The sequence below is a fragment of the Nilaparvata lugens genome, chromosome 11 (assembly GCF_014356525.2).
Source record: "Nilaparvata lugens isolate BPH chromosome 11, ASM1435652v1, whole genome shotgun sequence".
Classification (NCBI taxonomy): Eukaryota; Metazoa; Arthropoda; class Insecta; order Hemiptera; family Delphacidae; genus Nilaparvata; species Nilaparvata lugens.
This window is the reverse complement of record NC_052514.1, coordinates 28,341,872-28,364,103: the sequence shown is the minus strand read 5'-3', so window position 1 is coordinate 28,364,103 and position 22,232 is coordinate 28,341,872. Positions and strand designations below refer to the sequence as shown.

The following is a 22,232-nucleotide window of genomic DNA, read 5'->3' as shown; positions in this document are numbered from 1 at the left end:
CTTGTATCTGAAGCCTGATAATTGGGAATCTATCTGCATTGATGGGGCGAAGCTCCTGAATTTTTTACAAATATGGGACTTGTGGCAGTTGATAGAGCTTATTGATGACTATTTTAGGTATGAATTTGATCAAAATCGTTGGAGCCGTTTCCGAGAAAATCACGAAAAACCCTGTTTTTGACAACATTCTCGCCATTTAAGCCGCCATTTTGAATTGCATTTGATCGAAATTGTTCGTGTCGGATCCTTATAGTGAAAGGACCTTAAGTTCCAAATTTCAAGTCATTCCGTTAATTGGGAGATGAGATATCGTGTACACAGACGCACATACACTCATACACACACACACACACACACACACACACACACACACACACACACACACACACACACACACACACACACACACACACACACACACACACACACACATACATACCAATACCCAAGAACCAGTTTTTTGGACTCAGGGGACCTTGAAACCTATAGAAACTAGAAATTGGGGAACCTTAATTTTTTTCGGAAAGCAATACTTTCCTTACCTATGGTAATAGGGCAAGGAAAGTAAAAATAATTGAGAAACTGATTTCAATATGAAAGTTAAAACGATATTTTTTGACCGAGCGAAGTGAGGTCTCAGATTCAAGTCGACGGTTTGGCATTTCTCTCAATGTTCAATTAAATGTTTGAATGTTTGAATGTTTATATGTTGCGCATTTACGGCGAAACGCGGTAATATATTTTCATGAAATTTGACAGGTATGTTCCTTTTTTAATTGCACGTCGCCTTGTATAAAAGGTTTTTGGAAATTTTGCATTTCAAGGATGATATAAAAGGAAAAAGGAGCCTCCTTCATAAACCAATATTAGAGTAAAAATCGAACTATAGAATTATTTATCATAAATCAGCTGACAAGTGATTTACACAGATGTGTGAAGAAGCCAGTCTATTACTGTATTTCCATAAGGTCTATAGTTTTCAATCAGGTACTTGTGGATGAGAATACTTCGTGAGGTCTACTGTTTACAGAACTACTAGTATATCTAATCCTTCAGATAAAAACACATATATTGGGTTTGTGTACAATATTGATTGGATAATGATACTCCATGAGACGGGAATTGAAAAGAGAGCTGATGAAACAGGGGGGAAAAGGGTCGAAATTTGTGTAGAGTCAGAGAAAGTGGGTAAGTGGTGGCGCAGGGAGTGAGGGAGAAGTCAAAAAAGGTCTAGCAGACTGGCGTCAAGTTTCCGGGCGTCGGAAGAGTCGACATTTGTTCCCAAAACGCAGCAATCGATTGTGGCTCAAACGTACACAAAGTACCGTAACCTTGGTTAGAGCTCATTGTAAACAAATAATGAAAATTATCGACTTCTGATTTCAGGTGCCAACTAGAATCTTGAAGATGACTAGATACATCTATTATAAATAGTTACTGGATGTAAATGATCAATTCTTGACGATGTGATCTGGAAAGATAGATCTATAATTTTTATTGTGATTGGATAATAATTTACCATCATTACATATTTTCTGTAAGCTTGAAGTCACAAATGTTGAGACAAAAATCTGGTGTGGCGCACTCACACAACTTTCCTTGCCGTTATGAAAATTCATCACCTGACGCTAGTGTTCCCGCGCATCTAAAGTCTACTATTCAAAGATTTGAGTCAGCTGGTGACAGGGCAATAACGCTGGAGACACACATGCGGTCTGCTATCTCTTCATAGTGAATGATTCAATAGAATCAACAATAATTTGCAATTGAATAATCACATTTTCTCGAATTTAAAGCTTATTTTCAATTTTAGGTGAAAATGTTACTGAACAATTATTGTAGAGATTTTCATCCTCAATCTACTCCACTTGATTTTTTCGTTTCACTTGTATCTGAAGCCTGATAATTGGGAATCTATCTGCATTGATGGGGCGAAGCTCCTGAATTTTTTACAAATATGGGACTTGTGGCAGTTGATAGAGCTTATTGATGACTATTTTAGGTATGAATTTGATCAAAATCGTTGGAGCCGTTTCCGAGAAAATCACGAAAAACCCTGTTTTTGACAACATTCTCGCCATTTAAGCCGCCATTTTGAATTGCATTTGATCGAAATTGTTCGTGTCGGATCCTTATAGTGAAAGGACCTTAAGTTCCAAATTTCAAGTCATTCCGTTAATTGGGAGATGAGATATCGTGTACACAGACGCACATACACTCATACACACACACACACATACATACCAATACCCAAGAACCAGTTTTTTGGACTCAGGGGACCTTGAAACCTATAGAAACTAGAAATTGGGGAACCTTAATTTTTTTCGGAAAGCAATACTTTCCTTACCTATGGTAATAGGGAAGGAAAGTAAAAAGGAGCATCCTTCATAAGCCAATATAAGAGTAAAAATCTGACTATAGAATTATTCATCATAAATCAGCTGACAAGTGATTACACAGATGTGTGGAGAAGCCAGCCTATTGCTGTATTTCCATAAGGTCTATAGTTTCAATCAGGTACTTGTGGATGAGAATACTTCGTGAGGTCTACTGTTCACAGAACTACTAGTATATCTAATCTTCAGATAAAAACACATATATGGGTTTGTGTACAATATTGATTGGATAATGATACTCCATGAGACGGGAATGAAAAGAGAGCTGATGAAACAGGGGGAAAAAGGGTCGAAATTTGTGTAGAGAAGTGGGTAAGTGGTGGCGCAGGGAGTGAGGGAGAAGTCAAAAAGGTCTAGCAGACTGGCGTCAAGTTTCCGGGCGTCGGAAGAGTCGACATTTGTTCCCAAAACGCAGCAATCGATTGTGGCTCAAACGTACACAAAGTACCGTAACCTTGGTTAGAGCTCATTGTAAACAAATAATGAAAATTATCGACTTCTGATTTCAGGTGCCAACTAGAATCTTGAAGATGACTAGATACATCTGTTATAAATAGTTACTGGATGTAAATGATCAATTCTTGACGATGTGATCTGGAAAGATAGATCTATAATTTTATTGTGATTGGATAATAATTTACCATCATTACATATTTTCTGTAAGCTTGAAGTCACAAATGTTGAGACAAAAATCTGGTGTGGCGCACTCACACAACTTTCCTTGCCGTTATGAAAATTCATCACCTGACGCTAGTGTTCCCGCGCATCTAAAGTCTACTATTCAAAGATTTGAGTCAGCTGGTGACAGGGCAATAACGCTGGAGACACACATGCGGTCTGCTATCTCTTCATAGTGAATGATTCAATAGAATCAACAATAATTTGCAATTGAATAATCTTATTTTCTCTAATTTTGAGCTTATTTTCAATTTTAGGTGAAAATGCAACTGAACATTTATTTTAGAGATTTTTATGCTCAATCTTTTCCACTTTTTTCCACTTGAAATTTTTTGTTTCAATTCTATCTGAAGCCTGATAATTGGGAATCTAAAATCAAACTTTGCATAGATGGTGCAGAGCTCCTGAAATTTTTGCAGATATGAGACTTGTGGCAGTTGATAGAGCATTTTGACTTTTCTAGGTATGAATCTGATCAAAATCGTTGGAGCCGTTTTCGAGAAAATCGCGAAAACCCCTGTTTTTGACAACATTTTCGCCATTTTAGCCGCCATCTTGAATTTCATTCGATCGAAATTGTTAGTGTCGGATCCTTATAGTGTAAGGACCTTAAGTTCCAAATTTCAAGTCATTCCGTTAATTGGGAGATGAGATATCGTGCACACAGACGCACATACACTCATACACACACACACACACACACACACACACACACACACACACAAACACACACACACATACACACACACACACACACACACACACACACATACAGACCAATACCCAAAAACACTTTTTTGGACTCATAGGGTACCTTGAAACGTATAGAAATTGGGGTACCTTAATTTTTTTCGGAAAGCAATACTTTCCTTACCTATGGTAATAGGGCAAGGAAAGTAAAAAGGAGCATCCTTCATAAGCCAATATAAGAGTAAAATCTGACTATAGAATTATTCATCATAAATCAGCTGACAAGTGATTACACAGATGTGTGGAGAAGCCAGCCTATTGCTGTATTTCCATAAGGTCTATAGTTTCAATCAGGTACTTGTGGATGAGAATACTTCGTGAGGTCTACTGTTCACAGAACTACTGGTGAGATAGGTACCTTGGAAAAGGGAAACCTCAGAAAACAAGAAAATTTGAGATTATTGTAATTGAAAATTCCATGAAAATGATCTTCATAAATCATACGGTATTTTATTTTGAAAATTTGTAACTTCAGCTTTTAGAATAATACAATAATTTAACTGTTTATTTAGTTTGTTGTGTTTTCGTCTACTTGAGAAAAGATTGAAATAACATTTCATTAATTCAAAATTAAATGTTTAAATGTTTAAATGTTTAAATGTTTAAATGTTAAATGTTTAAATGTTTAAATGTTTAAATGTTTAAATGTTTAAATGTTAAATGTTCAAATGTTTAAATGTTCAAATAATTAAATGTTTAAATGTTTAAATGTTCAAATGTTCAAATGTTCAAATGTTCAAATGTTTGAATGTTTATATGTTGCCCATTTACGGTGGAACGCAGTAATAGATTTTCATGAAATTTGACAGGTATGTTCCTTTTTTAATTGCGCATCGACGTATATACAAGGTTTTTGGAGATTTTGCATTTCAAGGATAATATAAAAAGAATAAAATTTGGTGTGGTGCATTCACACAACTTTCCTTGCCGTTGATCAACTGACGCTAGTGTTCCCGCAGATCTCAAGTCTACTTTTCCAAGATCTGAGCCAGCTGGTGACAGGACAATAGCGCTGCAGACACACGAAGTCTGCTATCTCTTCATAGTGAATGATTTAATAGAATCAACAGTTGCCAACAGTTTGCAATTGAATAATCTTATTTTCTCTAATTTTGAGCTTATTTTCAATTTTAGGTGAAAATGCAACTGAACATTTATTTTAGAGATTTTTATGCTCAATCTTTTCCACTTTTTTCCACTTGAAATTTTTTGTTTCAATTCTATCTGAAGCCTGATAATTGGGAATCTAAAATCAAACTTTGCATAGATGGTGCAGAGCTCCTGAAATTTTTGCAGATATGAGACTTGTGGCAGTTGATAGAGCATTTTGACTTTTCTAGGTATGAATCTGATCAAAATCGTTGGAGCCGTTTTCGAGAAAATCGCGAAAACCCCTGTTTTTGACAACATTTTCGCCATTTTAGCCGCCATCTTGAATTTCATTCGATCGAAATTGTTAGTGTCGGATCCTTATAGTGTAAGGACCTTAAGTTCCAAATTCCAAGTCATTCCGTTAATTGGGAGATGAGATATCGTGCACACAGACGCACATACACTCATACACACACACACACACACACACACACACACACACACACAAACACACACACACATACACACACACACACACACACACACACACACATACAGACCAATACCCAAAAAACACTTTTTTGGACTCATAGGGTACCTTGAAACGTATAGAAATTGGGGTACCTTAATTTTTTTCGGAAAGCAATACTTTCCTTACCTATGGTAATAGGGAAGGAAAGTAAAAAGGAGCATCCTTCATAAGCCAATATAAGAGTAAAAATCTGACTATAGAATTATTCATCATAAATCAGCTGACAAGTGATTACACAGATGTGTGGAGAAGCCAGCCTATTGCTGTATTTCCATAAGGTCTATAGTTTCAATCAGGTACTTGTGAATGAGAGTACTTCGTGAGGTCTACTGTTCACAGAACTACTAGTGAGATAGGTACCTTGGAAAAGGGAAACCTCAGAAAACAAGAAAATTTGAGATTATTGTAATTGAAAATTTCATGAAAATGATCTTCATAAATCATACGGTATTTTATTTTGAAAATTTGTAACTTCAGCTTTTAGAATAATACAATAATTTAACTGTATATTTAGTTTTGTTTTCGTCTAACTTGAGAAAAGATTGAAATAACATTTCATTAATTCAAAATTGAATTTTTACAGGTTACAATGGATATTAGAGTGATGATGAATATTAGATCCTATCATAGGTTGACTAGAAATTCATTATTTCAAGCCTGTGTTAGCTGGGCTAGTATGTAAAAGTAGTTGAAATAGAGTTATGAGAAAACGTAAAGATAATAATTAATAATTCTCTACAATTGCAGTGAATCAGGTCAGAAAACTAGGTACCGTACCAATCCAGTTAAAATGAAAAAAAAAAACAGAAAATAATACAAATATTTCATTTTTTTGAGGTTTTATGATTTTCTCTAAAACCCAATTTATAAAACATGATTTTATAAAACACTTATTCCATAAAGCAATATTAATATTCAGTCAAGTATTCATGGAGAAGTATAGGCTATGGAGTATATGAGGATTTATCTACCATCCCCTCCGAAATGGAACTTGAATATTTTTTTGAAGCCGGACCAGCCACAAAAACAGCTTCCAATGTCATTCTGTTGTATGAATCGAAAAAATACAAGTTATGAGAGAAGAATATAAGTGAGAGAATAGCACAGTGATAAATTATGAGCTAGAAAGTGAGTGGCATTTCAAAGTTATTCAATTTTGTAATTTTTTACGATCTATTGTTATGAAAATATCCCATATACACAGCCTACCTCATATTACTCTATAGTTGATTATAGTTTATTCAGTTTCAGGCATGTGATTGAAAAGTAGGATTGCCTATATCCGTATAAGTTCATTGTAATTTAAATAATACATTCAAGTTCATTATAGTTCATATCCTTTAACAATTCTCCAGCAGCTTTTTCTAGAGATTACCCACATTATTCCCCAGATATGGTAAATGTAGACTTGTGGTGGGAGGAACACATCCCCCCACCATTTGGAATAATGGTTTTATTGCCCCCTTAAATAATGTTTGAGCACTAAAAAAATCATGAAAACCTTAAATTTGAAACAAATTATAGATAAAGTTAAAACTAAGCCTATGATGATAAAGTTTGTTCACAAATCGCTTTGCAGCATGCTATTTAAAAATGATAAGGCCTATTCAGGGCTACGACTAAATATTTTTTGAAACAATCAATAAATAAATAAACTGATAAAATTCTATATCATTCCATTTTATTTGTTATAGAATATTTCTAATAAAAGATCCTGGGGAATTTCCAAGGAAAAATCCAATTAAAAAGTGGCCTACTTAACACAATGAAACTTGAATGGAATGGAATTTTCCAGGGAGAGCCACCCGAACATTGAATAATTACATAAATAATAAAACCATACTACCCGATTTGGTGGGTGGTATGGAATATGGAACCAATGACATTTTTTCCATCAAAAAGAGCATCAAAAGCTGATTCGATTGTAACTTGAATGGGGTTTTAGTTATCAGATGGAAATTGCGTGGAATCGCACTCATTTTGAAGGTGTATTTTCTCGGACACTCCTCTGGTGGGGTGTATTCCATACCCCCCCCCCGTGACTTCAACAAAATTCAGGTGCTTTCTACGCTCTAATGTTCCGATCCCTTTCGAAATTTTTTCTGGATACGCCACTAGTCTATTATCTTCTATCCGTTCATACATGCAATATTATTAATTGATAGAATCAACAAACAATTATTCAATAGTCGATAAGTGGTATGATATCGTAGCATACTATAATTTGAATGTAATATGAATGATACGATACAACAATTATAGTATGAATAGATTTTTTGAAGATCCAATGTAATTTATAGATAATATCCACAAATATAAATGCTTTAGTATTTTGTTAAATTTACTATTCAACTACTGTTAGGAGAATCAAGCTTGATTTTCTGTCTAACACGACATACCCTGACTTCTGTCAGCTGTTGCACCATCTTATTCTCATAGACAGTACAGTAATATAGCAGTAGATTAGGTTACTTATCCCCTTTAGCCCTCTATAACTAGCTCTGAAGCCGTCTAGTCGTCGACTGACAGTTTGACACAAATGGAGATCACCTCCCTAGAGCAGTGCAATCACAACTCTGCTATAATCAGATTCAATTCAAACTGCCAGCATTCCTAATATATAACATCAATGCTTCCCATTCCTGTAACGATGAACTTATGAAAGTGAGTCTCACAATATAGGTCAAATCCAGTTCGGTACTCTAATTATCTATTCGGTACCTAATCTAAATGAGCTATTCTAGTATCTTTCAGTGGCGTAGCCAGAAACAAATTTCGGGGGAAGGGGATCATAACATTGGATTAGAAAGCACCTTAACTTTGAGGGAGACACTGGGAGGTATGGAATACCGCCACTAAAGGGGGGTCCGGGTGTCCTCCCCCGGAAAATTTAGAAAATATACTCTTAATTGGTGCGATTTTACGCAATTTCCACTTTCAAACAATCCATTTAAGTTTTTTTGGTGATCAGTAGGCCACTTATTATTTCGATTTTCCCTTGAAAATTTCATAGGCCTATAGCTTTTGGATTAAATAACAAATAGAATGGAATGAAGAACGATTTCATTGGACGTTAAATTGTATAAAAAAATATTTATTTTGTAGAAGAACTACTCATTATTATTCTGATAACAAGCTAGCATGCTTAAATTTTGGCTCCAAAAACACTATTTCAACTAACTTTAATGGCTATTAGTTTTAACTTGATTGACAATTTTTTTCAAATTTACATGACTTTCATTCAAGTGTTTAAACTTTCATTGATTTTTTTTGGGTGGGGGGGAATAAAACTTTTTTTCAAGTATTAGAGGGATGTGTCTCTCCTGTCCACGGTAGAATTTTCCTGTGGAACTCATGTAAGTTAATCATAACAATCATGATTGCTATATGGGTCGCAAAAGCTGCTCTAACATACATAAAGTAGTCGTTTTCATTTGAAGTTGTTTTCATTTTTATAAGTACAAGTAGGCGACAAGAGTCCCCCAAGTCATCGCCCTAGACCCCAATATACTCACACACGTTTTTGGCGGCTTTCACAAGTACTTATATGGGTCATTCGGTGGTGAAGCCATTCGAATATAGTTGTTATCTGTGGTGAAGTGTGTGAGTGCTATTCTGCTGCTATTACACGGTAGAACCTACTGGACATAATAACTGTTAAATTTTCGGGGGTACTCTCTAGAAAAAGTTGCTGGAGCTTTGTTTAAGGAAATGCATGAAACTGAATAAACTATAATAAACTAGATCAATATAAGCTATATTAAATTCCTTTATAATAATAGGTGGTAAAAAGTGAACTAACTTAGAAGTGCTATCAGTAGTTTCTCCATCCCTTGTTATCTAGTCCCTACGCACTAGATCACTCACTTTCTATAAGAAAATACGGTAGCTCATTATTATTATCATTGCTATTGCAGTGCTATTCTCTCATACATTACCTATCTTTCTCGACTGACAGTTTGACACAAATGGAGATCACCTCCCTAGAGCAGTGCAATCACAACTCTGCTATAATCACATTCAATTCAAACTGCCAGCATTCCTAATATGTAACATCAATGCTTCCCATTCCTGTAACGATGAACTTATCAAAGTGAGTCTCACAATATAGGTCAAATCCAGTTCGGAACTCTAATTATCTATTCGGTATTCGGTACCTAATCTAAATGAGCTATTCTAGTATCTTTCAGTGGCGTAGCCAGAAACAAATTTCGGTGGGGGATCATAACATTGGATTAGAAAGCACCTTAACTTTGAGGGAGACACTGGGAGGTATGGAATACCGCAACTAAAGGGGGGTCCGGGGGTCCTCCCCCGGAAAATTTAGACAATATACTCTTAATTGGTGCGATTTTACGCAAATTTCCACTTTCAAACATTCCATTCAAGTTTTTTTGGTGATCAGTAGGCCACTTATTATTTCGATTTTCCCTTAAAAATTTCATAGGCCTATAGCTTTTGGATTGAATAACAAATAGAATGGAATAAAGAACAATTTCATGGGACGTTCAATTGTATAAAAAAATATTGATTTTGTAGAAGAACTACTCATTATTATTCTGATAACAAGCTAGCATGCCTTAATTTTGGCTCCAAAAATAGTTATTTGTGCAACTAGTGCGCAAAGTAACAGTTTGCTGCACCGAAAGAAACGTTTACGCCCGAGCCGTAGTCGTGGGCGGAATGGTTTGTTGAGTGCAGCAGAGGAACTTTGCGCACGTATTTCACATTAAATTTTTCCTACAGTTACCATTGAATATGAAAAGTGGGTAATTATGGGTAAAATTGCCTGAAATCCATCAAATGTTTTTCTGTGTAATTTTATTATTGATAAAAACCTTAATCCTAAAATCCTAAAGTCCTCGTTGTCCTTGGTTATAATATAAAATTAATAATTTGCTCGTTGTGCTTCGTTGCACCTCTGCTCACTATAGCAGCCCAGTCACTGTTACCAACTTCATTTTGATTTTGCTGCACTGTTGCTCCATATAACCTACTAAGTATTTTGCGTTGCCGTGTTGCAAATCTGGAGTGCAGGAAAAATTTTCCCGCACTAGAGCGGAAAAGTGATTCTTTGCGTTCTGTAATCAGTGCAGCAATGGCCAATTTCAAGGTAACTGTAGGAAAACACTATTTCAACTAACTTTAATGGCTATTAGTTTTAACTTGATTGACAATTTTTTTCAAATTTACATGACTTTCACTCAAGTGTTTAAACTTTCATTGGTTTTTTTGGGTAGGGGGGGAATAAACTTTTTTTTCAAATATTAGAGGGATGTGTCTCTCCTGTCCACGGTAGAACCTACTGGACATAACTGTTAAATTTTCGGGGGTACTCTCTAGAAAAAGTTGCTGGAGCTTTGTTTAAGGATATGCATGAAACTGAATAAACTATAATCAACTAGATCAATATAAGCTATATTAAATTCCTTCATAATAATAGATGGTAAAAAGTGAACTAACTTAGAAGTGCTATCAGTAGTTTCTCCATCCCTTGTTATCTAGTCCCTACGCACTAGATCACTCACTTTCTATAAGAAAATACGGTAGCTTATTATTATTATCATTGCTATTACAGTGCTATTCTCTCATACATTACCTATCTTTCTCGACTTACATATTACACAATATAACGAGAATATGGTATTGGAAGCTAATTGAATAAAAAATAAACAATGCAGGTTCCATTCCGGGAGGGGATACATCCTCCTATCCCTTCCCCTTGGATATCCCATTGGTATTTTTCTATATTACCCAGCTTCTTCAAGAAGAAGAACTCTGCCATAATTAGACTATTATAATCAATTACAAAGAATAACTAGTACCCTTACATTATTTATTTCAGAAAGGACTAGTTTCGAGTGATAAATCATTTATAAATTCTAGGAATTATATGAAATATGAATTATTAATTTTGTATTTTCCAATTTCTCTAAAATGATTTAACTATCTATTATAAAACACATTTTTCATTTGAAGTTGCTTTCCATGACGAAACACTATATACTAGCTTTGTTGAAGTTCTGACACTATGTTACTAGTAAATATTTGAAAAAACACTTACTTTTGTTGGAGTCTTGAGGAATGCATTTCACTCCTGAAGAGGAGCTTCATCAGCCTGACACCAGGGGCGCTTGTTCTTATGGGTTGGACTGTGTGGCCAAAATGTGGAAAAATATTACATTTGATTTGAAGTTAAGTTGATCATTTAATAAGTTGGATTTGTCATAGTGGAGGTGTTTGAAAATTTCGTATTGTTCTAGTGTGCGAGTCTCTGGCTTTTTTGAAGAATGTGTAGGATTTCGAAATTTTTTTCTGGATACGCCACTAGTCTATTATTTTCTATCCGTTCATACATGCAATATTATTATTAACAGATAGAATCAACAAACAATTATTCAATAGTCGAAAAGTGGTATGATATCGTAGCATACTATAATTTGAATGTAATATGAATGATACGATACGACAATTGTACCCAAGCCGAGATATTTTTATTGAACTTGATGTACCAACATTAAGGCAAACGTTCATGAAAACCGTAATACTCTACATAAACAAGAATCACTCTCTATTTTCAGCTCGCACTACCCCTTACAATATGCGAGTAAATCATTTCAATAGATACAATATGCATTTGATCAAGCTCACTACATGTAGGCATCAATTCTTTTATTACTGTAATCTTTTCATCAACTTAGTTCCGTCAAATTTCATTATAGAAAAACCAACTGGTAAATATCACAAAACTGTGGAAGAGTGGATAAACAGGAATTTCTTTTTTAAATTAACGCTACAATAGATTTAGTTACTCTTAAGTATTCTTTAGTTATTCGTAAGTTTTTGATGATGTTCAATCATATATATATATAATTATTTAAAAAGCCAAATAGAATAAGTATTCTACAAATTTTAGTTAAGCGCTAAACTTGTTAAATCTAATAATGTAAACTCACTGCTGGCTCTCAAGTTCTTACTTATGCCAGCAGTCGCCAAAATAAAGATAAATTACGGTAAGTTTTGATCTAATAATTAAGTTTGAGTTTTGCTTATTTGTTTAACACTTTGTAACTTAATATATTGTAATATTGAATAATAATAAATTTAATATTGTAATATTGAATAATTATAGTATGAATAGATTTTTTGAAGATCCAGTGTAATTTATAGATATTCTCCACGAATATAAATGCTTTAGTATTTTCTTAAATTTACTATTCAACTACTGTTAGGAGAATCAAGCTTGATTGAATATTCTGTCTAACACGACATAACCTGACTTCTGTCAGCTGTTGCACCATCTTATTCTCGTAGACAGTACAGTAATATATAGCAGTAGATTAGGTTACTTATCCCCTTTAGCCCTCTATAACTAGCTCTGAAGCCGTCTAGTCGTCGACTGACAGTTTGACACAAATGGAGATCACCTCCCTAGAGCAGTGCAATCACAACTCTGCTATAATCACATTCAATTCAAACTGCCAGCATTCCTAATATGTAACATCAATGCTTCCCATTCCTGTAACGATGAACTTATCAAAGTGAGTCTCACAATATAGGTCAAATCCAGTTCGGAACTCTAATTATCTATTCGGTATTCGGTACCTAATCTAAATGAGCTATTCTAGTATCTTTCAGTGGCGTAGCCAGAAACAAATTTCGGTGGGGGGATCATAACATTGGATTAGAAAGCACCTTAACTTTGAGGGAGACACTGGGAGGTATGGAATACCGCAACTAAAGGGGGGTCCGGGGGTCCTCCCCCGGAAAATTAGACAATATACTCTTAATTGGTGCGATTTTACGCAAATTTCCACTTTCAAACATTCATTCAAGTTTTTTTGGTGATCAGTAGGCCACTTATTATTTCGATTTTCCCTTAAAAATTTCATAGGCCTATAGCTTTTGGATTGAATAACAAATAGAATGGAATAAAGAACAATTTCATGGGACGTTCAATTGTATAAAAAAATATTGATTTTGTAGAAGAACTACTCATTATTATTCTGATAACAAGCTAGCATGCCTTAATTTTGGCTCCAAAAATAGTTATTTGTGCAACTAGTGCGCAAAGTAACAGTTTGCTGCACCGAAAGAAACGTTTACGCCGAGCCGTAGTCGTGGGCGGAATGGTTTGTTGAGTGCAGCAGAGGAACTTTGCGCACGTATTTCACATTAAATTTTTCCTACAGTTACCATTGAATATGAAAAGTGGGTAATTATGGGTAAAATTGCCTGAAATCCATCAAATGTTTTTCTGTGTAATTTTATTATTGATAAAAACCTTAATCCTAAAATCCTAAAGTCCTCGTTGTCCTTGGTTATAATATATAATTAATAATTTGCTCGTTGTGCTTCGTTGCACCTCTGCTCACTATAGCAGCCCAGTCACTGTTACCAACTTCATTTTGATTTTGCTGCACTGTTGCTCCATATAACCTACTAAGTATTTTGCGTTGCCGTGTTGCAAATCTGGAGTGCAGGAAAAATTTTCCCGCACTAGAGCGGAAAAGTGATTCTTTGCGTTCTGTAATCAGTGCAGCAATGGCCAATTTCAAGGTAACTGTAGGAAAACACTATTTCAACTAACTTTAATGGCTATTAGTTTTAACTTGATTGACAATTTTTTTCAAATTTACATGACTTTCACTCAAGTGTTTAAACTTTCATTGGTTTCTTGGGTAGGGGGGGAATAAACTTTTTTTCAAATATTAGAGGGATGTGTCTCTCCTGTCCACGGTAGAACCTACTGGACATAACTGTTAAATTTTCGGGGGTACTCTCTAGAAAAAGTTGCTGGAGCTTTGTTTAAGGATATGCATGAAACTGAATAAACTATAATCAACTAGATCAATATAAGCTATATTAAATTCCTTCATAATAATAGATGGTAAAAAGTGAACTAACTTAGAAGTGCTATCAGTAGTTTCTCCATCCCTTGTTATCTAGTCCCTACGCACTAGATCACTCACTTTCTATAAGAAAATACGGTAGCTTATTATTATTATCATTGCTATTACAGTGCTATTCTCTCATACATTACCTATCTTTCTCGACTTACATATTACACAATATAACGAAAATATGGTATTGGATGCTAATTGAATAAAAAAATAAACAATGCAGGTTCCATTCCGGGAGGGGATACATCCTCCTATCCCTTCCCCTTGGATATCCCATTGGTATTTTTCTATATTACCCAGCTTCTTCAAGAAGAAGAACTCTGCCATAATTAGACTATTATAATCAATTACAAAGAATAACTAGTACCCTTACATTATTTATTTCAGAAAGGACTAGTTTCGAGTGATAAATCATTTATAAATTCTAGGAATTATATGAAATATGAATTATTAATTTTGTATTTTCCAATTTCTCTAAAATGATTTAACTATCTATTATAAAACACATTTTTCATTTGAAGTTGCTTTCCATGACGAACACTTACACTATATACTAGCTTTGTTGAAGTTCTGACACTGTGTTACTAGTAAATATTTGAAAAAACACTTACTTTTGTTGGAGTCTTGAGGAATGCATTTCACTCCTGAAGAGGAGCTTCATCAGCCTGACACCAGGGGCGCTTGTTCTTATGGGTTGGACTGTGTGGCCAAAATGTGGAAAAATATTACATTTGATTTGAAGTTAAGTTGATCATTTAATAAGTTGGATTTGTCATAGTGGAGGTGTTTGAAAATTTCGTATTGTTCTAGTGTGCGAGTCTCTGGCTTTTTTGAAGAATGTGTAGGATTTCGACATTTTTTATCACTTTTATTTGAAGATACGACTAAAAGCTTGTCAATATTAATACTCTTTGCATTTCTAATACAGTATTTTATTTTCAAGTGATCAATTGCAAACTGAACTTCACATAGAAAATGTTAAAATTGAAAAGGCGACTGGGCGGGCGAGGCCCATCTCCCAGCCGGAGCGTGATGAGCGGAGGCTGCTTCCCATCTCCTATAGGCTACAGGTAGAGAGTTAGTGGGGAGGATATTTTTAATATTCTTTCCGAAGAATGGACATTGATATGTCCAAAGCTCCGCCAATTTATGTAGAAAATAATTAATTGTTATGCATAACAATATAATTATCTATAGTTATTATATTACAAATTACTTTTTCATATCATATACAGTTCAATAATTATTTTCTTAGTCTATATTATGTAAATTCATCTTTAATTTTGCTGTATTGTGAGCTATTGAATATAAGTGTACAAGACAGTAGGCCCTATATATTGTAATATACATAAATAAAGTACTCAATAATCAATCAATCAACCAATCAATACAGTTGTTGAATTGGAGTGTATTTTGAAGTGCATTTTTTTCTTTGATAACATTGAGAAAACTGAATGGTATTTCTATGACACTATTATTTAATAAGTGAAAATTAAATATTGTTTATCAGTCATAAGTCCATATAGTTTATCGTTGATGATTATTCTTTAGTAGGCTACTGTAAATCTTCCTTGAAACTACACATTTTTCTTCAAAAATATCGCATTTTAATGGAAAATATGAATAGAAATTTTATTTGCCAAAATACCTTTGTCAAAACTTTGTATTGTCAAACAATACAGTTTGAAATATGAACAAATCAAAAATAAAATAGAAAAATCTGGTGTGGTACACTCACACAACTTTCCTTGCTCATTGATCTATAAGCCTCATTCTTAAACGAGGATAATATAGGGGAATAACATTATGCCGATTGGCGGCTAAATAGTTTTATTAAAACTACGATTATACTATTGTTATTGTTTTCAGAGTACATTTTCCTTTGTTTGAATTATGAAATTTGAGGATTTTTTTAAAGTTGTCAAAATAGCTGTTCTACAAATAAAATATCGACGTGTGTTCTTTTGAATAAACTGCTCTACCCACCTACCTCAAGCACGAGAAGGAGGTTACAAAGTAAATTTCTCAAGGATGGGGTGGACCCCCTGTTAGTTTCTCAGGGAGGAGACTCATGCTAGTTGATAGAGCTGATATATAACTATACAGGATATGAATTTGAAAAAAATCGGTCAAGTCATTTTTGAGAAAATCGTGAAAAACATGGGTTTTTAGTGATTATCCGTCATTTTTCTCAAGAGTATTACGGAGCTCCTGCAATTTTCCCAGAAATGAGACTTATGTCAGTTGATAGGGCTTATAAACAGCTATCTAGGGTATAAATTTGAAGAAAATCGTTAGAGCCTTTTTTCGAGAAAACCGTGAAAAACATGGTTTTTTAGTCATTATCCACCATTTTCTCCTCCATTTTGAATTAAATTTTATTGAATTTCTTATTGTCGGATACTCATGGTATAAGGACGTCAAGTTTAAAATTTCAAGTCAATCGGTTAATTGGGAATGGAGTTATCGCGCACAGGATAAAACTGATCTGATTTCATGAAAGTATAGAATGAAAATTTCCATAAGTGTATGGAAGTAAAGTTCATTGCATAGCATGTTTTTATAATAATGCCATCTTCTATACGGTACAATTTTGCTCTAGTCAGACTCACTTCAATCTGTCAGCACAGCACTCCTTACATATAGGCCCTAATACCAATGATTTCCAGTGGTAAGCACTTACAATGCTGAGCGTATGAAATTAAAATCACTCTACATGTAATTTGAAATTGATGACTCAAGTTATACATCCTTTATTTGCTGACAAGGAAGATAACACAGCTAATTTAAGGGTAGAAACCAAACAAGTCCTAATCTCTCTGATGATAATTTTCCTGTGGAACTCTTGTAAGTTAATCATAACAATCATGATTGCTATATGGGTCGCAAAAGCTGCTCTAACATACATAAAGTAGTCGTTTTCATTTGAAGTTGTTTTCATTTTTATAAGTACAAGTAGGCGACAAGAGTCCCCCAAGTCATCGCCCTAGACCCCAATATACTCACACACACGTTTTTGGCGGCTTTCACAAGTACTTATATGGGTCATTGGGTGGTGAAGCCATTCGAATATAGTTGTTATCTGTGGTGAAGTGTGTGAGTGCTATTCTGCTGCTATTACACCCCCACAGTTGAGCAAAGGAGCCTCGCAACCCTTTGCAGGCCAATCAAGGATAGCAGAGCGCATGCGCGGTGGACTTAAACGGCGTCGCTTTGTTTTCGCCTTCAGTCGCTCGAGGGATGTCGAGGGTGGAGGGTGTGTGTGACGTCATCACTAACAGCTCATCCATGCAAGCGTCCGTGTGAACAGGTGATCATATTTTTGTATTTTTATAAAATTTGTTATTCTCATATTGTTCTTTGCATGATTTCTTTCAATTTTTGAATTAAACATGAACAATCTTTTTAATTCTTTGATTTGGAAGATGATAGGCCTCAATTCAAAAGTCTATAGAAACAGATAATTTATTGTTTTATCTAGGTAAAATTTGTTATTTTTGAAAATGACTTCCATTTTGTGTGATTTTTATTAGTTTTCTTGAATTTTCAAGCTGATAGATATTAGTCAAGTGAACCTTCCACACAAGTGATACATTCTTGCAAAATAATTTGTTATTATTGTAAGTACCTGTTATCTTGTGTTAAATTAATTTTAATGTTCAATTGAATGAAAGAAATTTACCTTATTCTGACAAGGAATCAGCCCTCATGATGTAAGATTATTCATATTTTAAAGTTTTGAGGCCAACGCACACGGCAAAAGACAGATGTATGCAGACAGTCGAAGGTAAAATCAAACGTTATGGTACATGCAGACGTGAGCAGATATACGCAGTCAGACAGACGTCTTTCAGCTTTGAGCAATTTCTCTCCATGATATTTTTTTATTCTCATTTCTTATGTAATATTGAATGTCATTTTCTATTCCAACTAATATAGAGTACTATATGAGTTATTCCAAATATTTTAAAATTCCAAATTCAACAAATTTCATCCATTATTGATATCAATGTGTCAAACACATTGCAAAATATTCAAATTTTTCCAGGTATGGGGCGGAAAAGGGTTATATTCCAACAGGCCGAATGTAGAAAACAGATATTATGTTGAGACAATCCAGAATATTACTTAAAAATTGAAAGATTTAGTCCCAGACTGACAAATGTTCCGATTCTTCTATACTGTTATTCAGATTAAGTCTTTATAAAGTTAATGGAAATGATAGGCTGTCAGAGTTGCCAACTTCTGTTACTCTACTGCCTTCTATAGTAGATAGCTGTGATTCACGTTATTTTTATATTCTGGTATATCTGATATGATATTAATTATTGACTCTTGTTGATAATGATAATTTCTACTCCAAATCTATTTTATTTGTCAAGAAAATATATTTTCTCATGATTTAATAATAATTCCTCCTAAAATTTGTTGAATGAGGATATTGATATTGTGGAACTTTCCATAATTATTGAAAAGCACAGTTTTATTTTGTCACATCCAAATTATTTATTAGTGCAGTTTTCGTGCTGAAACCATCACATTGTCTTGAAAAATAAAATACATTTGTGATAATTTCAGCAAGAAACTGCACTAATAAATAATGTCGATGTGACAAAATAAAACTGTATTTTCCAATTATTTTTCATATTTGAGATATATTCTGGTAGAACACACAATTTGGCAACAGTGCAGACTCGGAAAAGTATAGAGCTATCTGCTTTGTCTCATTAAAGAAAGCATAGCAAACCAATCTTAATTAGGTGCTGACTATATAATGTGAAACCACTAACTATAGTGATGTGAAAAACCGTTTATTCTCTAACAGAGCTAACGTGGAATAAGAACAATATTGAGAAATTCATAGTTGTTTTGAAATGGCGTGGAGAATTTCCTTCATTTGGATCAGTTCTTCCCAGTCTCCGAAAATCAACTCCTTTCTTCATGAACTGCTCAAGCTCCAGATTTATCCATTTGTCTGCCATCGTAAACTAGCGCTTTTTCCAACTCGGCACTTTCCACCTTCCGGCGTCAAAACTTGCCGCCATTCTGGGAAAGCAATGCGAAGTTTTCCCAGCTTGTTTTTTCACTCGGTGTCAACTCTTTGAACAGATGTTTTTGGTTCTCGGTCTTCCTTTCGGTCAACTCAATTTGCGGCTGAAAAATAGCTGGCGGCCAAATTGCTCTACGAAAGTTTCAGTGAGAAAAGTCTTATGAAGGAATCAAACATCAATGAAATGTGCCAAGTATTTGACTTGTCTCTGTTACATTGCTTCTCCCAACTTGGCTGTTTATTGGAAAAGTTTTGTGCCCTTCAATGAAAAAATACAGATTTTGATGAATAAGTTCAAAACTCCAAGTTTTTATATTGTCTATTGACTGTTGTAATAGTGTTGTCTTCATGAAGTCAGTGTTGCACGATGATAGATTCACATAGGCCTCCAGGGTAGATTGAAATGATGGAAACAGTTCAGTATTTCTTAGATAATTTGACAGTATATTTATTATAGAAATATAAACAATATATTATTATAGAAAATATAATTTGACAGTAGGTTCCATTTGAGATTCTATTCGGATGAAAAAACACTATTCTTCTTTCTATTTCTTCAAAATTTTGGACCGTTCTCTTGGATCCAGCATATTTTTTTAAATAGGAAGGTTGTCATTTTTGGTGCATGATTCAAAACAGACTTTCAAGAGAAAATGAATGGTTAAACCCGCATATCGATATCTCAAACCGCCGAGATAGGTATCAATGTGCGGTTTCTGCCATTCATTTTAGCATCCAAATTCTGTATCGAATTCCACTATCACATGATCACTTTCAAAAAAATGAAGTTGGATTTATATGACGGATCCAAGATGGCGAACTAAATTTTGAGGCTACAGAAGGCATTTTTATCAATTCGAATAGGAACCTCAATGAAACCCACTGTCCAATTATTCTCTTGAGAGAAATATCAAGCTGTTTTCATAATTTCCACCAAACATGTTCAATTACAAGTTGCGGTTTTCAAAGTTCAATTCAACAGTTCATGTGCGAGTTCTCCAACCCAGGGAGAAAATATATTTTATCTTAGAGATATTAATTCAATGAGAACGCGCTTTGAATGAATTGAAAATAGAACTCAATTAATAATTCCATTCAGTATTTTATATTTCTCTCAGTCTAGCCAAGAATGAATCGAACTGAATGATGCGAATGTTAACAATTTCACCCATCTTTCTATTAGGGTGTCAAACCTGCATTGTGAAATCAGGCCATGGCTCAATATATCGCATTTAATACACATGAACTGCCCTACATTGAAGCTTTAATTATTCAAATAATTATTTAGTCCAAGTGCTCAATATGTGTGCTGGCTATAACGAGAGAACTCAATTATTGGAGTAGTGATTTCAGAACTTCCTAATGCCAAAATCAGGAATTATAATTAGTTTCCCGGTTTCAGACTTATCATTACAGTTATACAATGACAGGGATCTTCTTTTTCACAGTGATTTCATATCTTACAAATGCGAAAATCAGGAATATTGGAATAATTATCATCCCCAACGATAGACTACAAAAACCACCATTATGATTGAACAATGAATTGAACTTGATGTAATGGGCTATGAGGCTTCACTGAAAATTGCTATGTATTAATCGTAGTTAGTCCCCGATTTCTATCCAGTTTTTATATAATAAAATTGACCAATATATTAATATTAACTATGGGGCTAGTTAAAATCAAAGTTAGTATCAATATTGGTTAATATTAATATAAACAATATAACCAAATATTAATATTAACCAATTGAAAGCCTTTCGACATTGGGACATTATTATATTATTATTATTATCAACATTGACATTGAAGTACTGTAATTCAATGATTTGATGATCATATAAATATCAAAGATCATACATTACAATATCAGAAAAATCAAAGTTAAAAGTAAAAAGTATAAAGTATGACTGCAGTGATAGGTTTGGATGCGTCAAAGTAGAGTTTTTCTGAGTTTTCGAATTATCCTTCAAGGCTATAAATCTCTCCATCGCCATACATGGCTATAAATAAAGTTCCTGTATTGTCATGAGAGAGAAACAGGGCGACAAAACATAGATGCATTCCCAGCTTGAATTGTGAACCGGAATTGAGTCTTTCATTCATAAGTAGTCTAATACAGCCCTCAACATTTTTCACAGATGAATAATGATACAGATGATAATAAGAAAAACTTATGAATTGATGGGAATATTTTTAAGATGAAGAATGGAAAGGACAGAAATGAAGAATAGAAGATCAGTTGGTTTGCTCAGTGATAAAATTATCTTTCAGTGTTGACTCCTTTGTCCTGATATTTTCTTCAAATATAAGACTAAGCACAAAACTCAAGATCACGAAAAACAGAGAATGGGGAACTGAATCAAGGTCAGGAAAAATATATTTGTTTACATGTTTCAAAGCATTTGGAAGAATTCCAGAAATTCTCCACTATATTATCTGTGAGAAATCCGGACTCGTATTTCATTTATTTACGATGGGGGGATGATGGGCTGATGATTCGGTAATTTATTCAACAGTTCACTTCACAATTGTTTCCTTTTGAATAAGTTACGAATCGAATAATGATATAAATCATTTCTTATGCGCGAGTATAATAGCTCTGGAAAACTCCGTAGTAGATTCGATTTTGTGATCGGGATTTCCTTTTTGGCACAAATTTCTTGTGACTTGAAGATGAAAATAGCATGGGAATAGGAGTAAGTTTTTTGAGCAAACAATTTTTTTCCCAATTGATTTTTTGAATCAATGGTTCAATCATTAGCTTGAAAAAATACTTTCAGAGATCTTTCTTGGTATGAATTGTTCTGAAATTATTGTTATTTTTTGT

General features: G+C 34.2%; 1 protein-coding gene across 1 annotated transcript in view; it reads left to right on the top strand.

Annotated features, from left to right (window-relative positions):
* Nucleotides 1-17,536: 17,536 nt before the first annotated feature.
* The window catches only part of LOC111049092 (transmembrane protein 151A), a 119,145-nt gene continuing 114,449 nt past the window's right edge, over nucleotides 17,537-22,232 (top strand). The window contains exon 1 of the mRNA XM_039438050.1: nucleotides 17,537-17,661. The gene's annotated coding sequence lies outside the window, so the exon portion shown is untranslated. The remainder of the gene's footprint in view (nucleotides 17,662-22,232) is intronic.